The sequence below is a fragment of the Triticum dicoccoides genome, chromosome 2A (genome assembly GCF_002162155.2).
Source record: "Triticum dicoccoides isolate Atlit2015 ecotype Zavitan chromosome 2A, WEW_v2.0, whole genome shotgun sequence".
NCBI classification, from domain to species: Eukaryota; Viridiplantae; Streptophyta; class Magnoliopsida; order Poales; family Poaceae; genus Triticum; species Triticum dicoccoides.
This window is the reverse complement of record NC_041382.1, coordinates 469,406,421-469,413,741: the sequence shown is the minus strand read 5'-3', so window position 1 is coordinate 469,413,741 and position 7,321 is coordinate 469,406,421.

Below are 7,321 nucleotides of genomic sequence, written 5' to 3'. Positions count from 1 at the left end.
ATTGCCCAACAGTAATTTGTTTACCCACCATTTGTTATTTTTCTCGAGGGAAGCCAGTAGTGAAACCTACGGCCCCCGGGACTCTTTCTCATATTATTTGCCTTTGTAATCTCTTTTATTTGCCTTTTATTTTCATATCTATTGAACCAAAAATACAAAAATACCTTGCTGCAATTTATTCTTATTTATTTTATTTGGCATTCGATCTATCAATCTACTACATTTTATTCACGTCCGTTTTGGCAATTTCTGGCACCGTTACCTGAAAGGGATTGACAACTCCTTTAATACGCCGAGTTGCAAGTAGTTGTTATTTGTGTGCAGGCACCACTTACGTGTTATTGCTTGCTTCTGCTACTGGTTCTATAACCTTGTTCTCATTACTATGGGAAATACCTACCGTCGTTGTGCTGCATAATCCCTTCCTCTTTGCGGAAACACCGACGTAGCTTCAAGCCGCATCAAAAGGAATTTCTGGCGCCGTTGCCGGGGAAGATCATCTACATATACCAGGTTCCTAATCAAAAATCTCATCTCCTCGAATTTACATTATTTGCCAGTTGCCTCTCATTTTCCTCTCCCCCACTTCGCAAAAATTTGCCGTTTTATTCGCCCTCTTTTTCGTTCGCCTTTTTCTTGGTAGATCTCTTGTTTGCTATGTTTGCTTGGTAGATCTATTGATATGGATCCTCATCCACTTGCTACTCTTTTCAAAAGATCCAATTATGATGAACCGATTGCTAGTGAATTGAGTTCACTAGATTATCTTTGTGAAGGTTTGCTTGAGATTTATGAATTTGAAATTTGTGATGAAGTGTTAAATGAAGAAATTTATGAAGTGATTCATGATAGCTCCTTGAATGAAAATCATGATTGCAATGATGTTATTATAAATTCTATTAATGTCACTTATGGTAATACTATACAAAACCCCAAGCTTGGGGATGCTAATTTTGCTATGTCCACTACTTGTTGCAATGATCATGATTGGGGTGATGATTCTTATGATCTTGAAAATTAATATAAACCTCATGATGAATATGCTTGCTATAATATTAAAAGTGGGTTTGGAAGAGTATCAACTTTAGCTAAAAATAATCCCACTTATTTGGAGAGTGTTCAATCTTATGAAATTTTTGATAAAAGTGGGCTTGGAGAGGTCATGACTTTATTTAATGATAATCCCACTATTTTGGAAGAGTGTCAACTTTGCATGCATGTGGATCATGAAGAGAAAATTTTATGGGATAGCTATATTGTTGAATTTGAGTATGATCTTACATGTAATTATTATGAGAGAGGAAAATATGGTCATAGAAATTTTCTTTTTACTAAATTACATCTCGTTATGTTGAGATTGTCAATGTTTTATTCATCTTCTTTGCATATGCTAGATATTTCGTGTCCTGATAATATGTTTGCTTATAAAATTCCTATGCATAGGAAGAGATCTAGACTTAAATGTGTTTTTCACAAGTTTCATGATGCTCTCTTTGTGTTTCAATTATTATCTTTCATGTGAGCATCGTTGAAATATTATGCCTAGCTAGGGGCATAAAACGATAGCGCTTGTGGGAAGCAACCCAATGAATAATTTTTTTTTTGTTTTTTGTTCTTGAGTGTTATAACAATTGTGCTACTGTTATGATTGTGTTTTAGTTAGTGTTAGTGCCAAGTAAAGCCTTTAGGAACTTCTTGGGTGATGGTTGACTGATCTTGCTAGAAAAAACAGAAACTTTTGCGCTTGCAAAAATAATTTTCATTTTCAATCAGAGAGCGATAAAATACCAATTCCTTTTTTAGTATTTTAATATACAGATTTCCCAGGTCGTCCCAATTTTTCAGAGTTTTTTGAGTTACACAAGTATTCAAAATATCCAGATTTCTACAGAACGTTCTGTTTTTGACAGATTCTGTTTTCTTTGCATTGTGTGCTTGTTTTGATGGCTCTATGGTTTTCTTTGATGAGTTTTTGCCATAGAAAAGTTAGAATACAGTAGATATTATGCAAGAACAAAATATGAATTGGTTTGCTACAACACTTATATTAGTGATTTGTTTTCTTATACTAACGGATCTCACGAAGGTTTTGTTGAGTTTTGTGTGATTGAAGTTTTCAAGTTTTGGGTTATCTTACGATGGATGAAGGAATAAGGAGTAAGAAGAGCCTAAGATTGGGGATGCCCCGACATCCCAAGCTATTATCCAAAAGAGAGCTAGAAACTAAGCTTGGGGATGCCCCCTAGTGGCATCCCCTCTTTCTTCTAACGACCATCGGTATTTTACTCGAAGCTATATTTTTATTCGTCACATATTATGTGTTTTGTTTGGAGCATCTTGTATAATATGAGTCTTTGCTTGTTTTATTTTGTGCTTTAAGTCTTGATTCCTTTCTGGACACACCTATTTGAGAGAGGCAAAATTATGTCATGACTTGTTAGAATTGCTCTCTATGCTTCACTTGAATTTTTATGAGCTATGGATTCTCTCTAGTGCTTCACTTATATCTTTTTGATCACGCTGTGCTTTAGTATTTTTGAAAAAATTCTCTCTTGCTTAACTTAGATTTATTTGAGAGTAAGTAAAATTTTCAAGAAATTATCTCTTGCTTCACATAAATTAATTTGAGAGAAAGAAATTTTATGCTCATGATCTTCACTTATATTTGTTTGAGCTTATCAAAAGCAACATATGAAAATTAGTTCCAAAGTGATAGATATCCACGTAGGATATAATAAAAAACTTTCATGAAGATCATTGGACAACATAAACTTGATTCTTAGTAATAGTTTTGAGATATGATGATTTGATATGTGAGTCATCTTGATGAGTAATTATGCTTTAGTAAGAATATTGGTGTTAAGGTTTGTGATTCCCTATGCAAGCACGAAAGTCAATAATTATGCAATGAAATTATATCCTACTTGTGGTGCATTATTCGGTGTTACTTATGCTTAAAGATCGCTTATCAGATTATTCATTTCTTGGTTGGTCGCTTCTCAATCTTTTGCTAGCCTTCATTTTGCACTAAGTATGATCACTACTTGTGCATCCAAAAACCTTTAAACAAGTTTTGCCATATGAGTCCACTATACCTACCTATATGCGGTATTCTTTTGCCGTCCTAAGCAAATTTGTATATGCCATCTCTAATATTCAAAATAAATATCTCTTTTGTGTGCTCGTACCTCTATCAAGGCGGTGAGGGTGGCTAATATTTTCCATGCTAGATGTGTTATTCTCAAGATGAGTGTTTATTCACTTGTCATTGCACGAGAGTAAGGCAAAGGTATTAGGGATGCCCAGTCCCGAAATGAAAAATGAATTTACTTTATGTTGTCAAATAATAAATTCCTTGGAAAGTGTTGGTACGGAAGGCACCCGTGGATACGGTTAGCCATGGGAAGTGAAAGTATGGTGGAAAAAGGAATAACTTTAATTTCTGTTTGGGAACCGCCTATGATATATCTAGCATGGAAAGTGTTGGGAACTGTAAGTCGTTTTCGTTGGTGGGAAAAGTATGCCTCTCAAAATGTTTTTATCTCTCAATTTTCGCTTTGAGCTCTGGCACCTCTACAAATCCCTACTTCCCTCTGCGAGGGCCTTTCTTTTACTTTATGCATTTTTTATTTTGAATTTGAGTCTCCATCTTCTCTTATAAAGCACCAACTAGTAGGCACTATGATCGTACTTGAGCATCGGGTGTAGTTAATATGCGAGTGTGTTTCATGAATGGATCAATGATTGAGCATAATGGGCTAGGGATATCTCATTTTGGCGTTGATATTTTGAAATACATGGTTGCTTGTTGGCATGCTTGAGTATTTAAATTATCATGTCAAAACTAGACTATTGCTTTGAACAATATAAAAGTCCAAATGTCCATGCTATAAAGAAAAGAATATGATATGACCTGTTAGGTAGCATTCCACATCAAAAATTCTGTTTTTATCATTTACCTACTCGAGGATGAGCAGGAACTAAGCTTGGGGATGCTGATAAGTCTCCGACGTATCTATCATTTTTTTTACTGTTCCATGTTGTTATATTATCAATCTTGGATGTATTATAATCATTTTATAGTCATTTTATAACATTTTTTGGTACTAACCTATTCCACTGTTCAAGATATCTTCTGATATTCCGATAAATCGACCGATTTATCGCTTATCGTTGTCTAGCCGATAAGATAAATCGACCGATAAATCGGCCGATATGCCGATAAACTGGTTGATTTACCCCTTATCATGGGTCGAGCGATAAGTTCCCGATAAGCGATATCCCCAACATTGACCTATTCACATAGTGCCAAGTGCCAGGTGCTATTTTCTGCATGTTTTTACATCCCAAGAAATCAACAACACATGGAGTGCAAACACAGCGAAACTTTGTGGAGATTTTTTGGACCAGAAGACAACCAATGGGCTGAAGAAGCACCTCGGGGGTGCTATGAGGGGAGCACAACCCACCAGGGCGCGCCAGGAGGCCCAGGCGTGCCCTGGTGGGTTGTTCCCACCTCGGGTGCCCCCTGAACCGCCTCTTTGCTCTATGAATACCCCAATATTCCAAAACCCTAGGGGAGTCGACGAAAATCAATTCCAGCCACCGCAGAGTCCAGAACCACAAGATCCAATCTAGACACCATCACGGAGGGGTTCACCACTTCCATATTGGTGCCTCTCCGATGATGCGTGAGTAGTTCTTTGTAGACTTTTGGGTCTGTAGTTAGTAGCTAGATGGCTTCCTAGCTCTTGTTTGATTCTCAATACAATGGCCTCTTGGAGATCCATATGATGTAACTCTTTTTGCGGTGTGTTTGTTCGGATCGGATGAACTTTGAGTTTATGATCAGATCTATCTTATTATCCATGATAGTTATTTGAATCTTCTTTGATCTCTTATATGCATGATTGCTTATAGCCTCGTATTTGTTCTCCGATATTTGGGCTTTGTTTAGACAACTTGATCTATTTATCTTGCAATGGAAGATGTGCTTTGTAGTGGGTTCGATCTTACACTGCTTGATCCCAGTGACAGAAGGGGAACCGACATGTATGTATCGTTGCTACTAAGGATAAAATGATGGGTCTATCTCTATATAGATAGATCTCGTCTACATCATGTCATCATTCTTATTGCATTACTATGTTTCCCCATGAACTTAATACACTAGATGTATGCTGGATAGAGGTCGATGTGTGAAGTAATAGTAATAGATGCATGCAGGAGTCGGTATACTAATCTTGGACGTGATGCCTATATAATGATCATTGGCTGGATATTGCCGCGATTATTTGAAGTTTTATCAATTGCCTAACAGTAATTTGTTTACCCACTGTTTGCTATTTTTCTCGAGAGAAGCCACTAGTGAAACCTACGGCCCCCGGGTCGCTTTCTCATATTATTTGCCTTTGCGATCTATTTTATTTGCCTTTTATTTTCAATCTATTAAACCAAAAATACAAAAATACCTTGCTGCAATTTATTCTTATTTATTTTATTTGGCATTTGATCTATCAATCTACTACAATTTATTCACGTCCATTTTGCCAACTTCTGGCACCGTTACCCGAAAGGGATTGACAACCCCTTTAATACGTCGGGTTGTGAGTAGTTGTTATTTGTGTGCAGGCGCCGCTTACGTGTTGTTGCTTGGTTCTCCTACTAGTTTGATAACCTTGGGCTCATCACTGAGGGAAATACCTACTATCAATGTGCTGCATCATCACGTCCTCTGGGGAAATACCGACATAGCTTCAAGCCGCATTAGACCTAAGGATTATTCGCTCTGATAGTATATTCATGAAATATGCATTTAATGATTACTAAACATGATGGAACATCTCACAAGTACAAAATAAATTATATGCTAGTATATTTTGGTAAATCAACATTCTGGGGACCTTCTAAAGCAATCCCCAAACAATATATTTTCAAACTGGAAAAGTATATAATCAAATGAACTCTATGTTAATTTGTTAGTTGGTTTATCTAGCTCCGTTTAATTATAAATGTGCTATAATGACAAACAACATGTTGATGCTCGAAACAGGATACTGTTCTAATTATATAATTTTTCTTAAAGAGGGGAAATGTCCTTGACATCTCCATCAAGCGATGTACACATCGTTTTATTGATCATAAAGTTCATCATATGGACACAATAAAGTTCAACAAAACTACCACCACATATGGTTGCCCCAATGGCAAATTAAAAAGAAAATGCAGCAAAATAAGCCTTATGCATCAATAGGCCACCAACCAAATTGGGTGAACAAATCCCGAGAGACCATCTCTCATCGATAGCACCCAAAGAGCGTGGGTGCTCTAACCCCCTCCTTGCGTAGCAACAAATACATGTGGATCCAGCTGATGATGACCTTGAAGATAACCTGCCAAACAGTTGTTCAAATATTCTTTTGATAATACAATCATATAGAGTGTTGCAAATTGTCGGAAGCAAAGCATAAATTGTCACACATATCTAAGACTACAACTTGAGATGTACCCTAACTAACCAGTTTCCGAACATATTCGTACTACTCGTGGGTGAGGTCGATTAATACCTATATGTAAAAGATCTCCATAATAGCTTGACAAGTGCGCACTAGGGGAATAGATGCTGAATCGAATCCTTATTACCACAAAAGCAACACTTAGTGCATCCTTGCCAATTCCCTTTTTTAAGATTATCTTTCTTCGAGGTGACCTTGCGATCTATATACCACATATGAAGATTTTTAATATATTTGTGACGGAAAGGTTGCCATCATTGATCAGGTCTAAATATATGGATTTAACTGTGAAGGCTCGAGAAGTAGTCAATTTCCAATGGAATGTGTCTGATTCCTGTGAAAGGTTGATTGCCATCAACCTTTCAACAATATTGAGCCAGTTGGTATATTTGTTCCCCCATCAATGATCTTCAGAAGGCAACATTCAACGGTACCTGGCCCATCACAGAGGCGATACAAACATCTTTCTGTTGCACAATGATGTCTACTACGCAACTTTTTTCTTGTAGACACATGTTGGGCCTCCAAGCACAGAGTTTTGTAGGACAGTAGCAATTTTCCCTCAAGTGGATGACCAAAGGTTTATCAATCCGTGGGAGGTGTAGGATGCAGATGGTCTCTCTCAAGTCACCCTGCAACCAAATACAAGAAATCTCTTATGTCTCCAACACACCCAATACAATGGAAAATTGTATAGGTGCACTAGTTCGGCGAAGAGATGGTGATAAAAGTGTAGTATTGATGGTAGAAATATATTTTTATAATCTGAATAGATAAGAACATCAAGGTAGAAAATAGTAAACGGG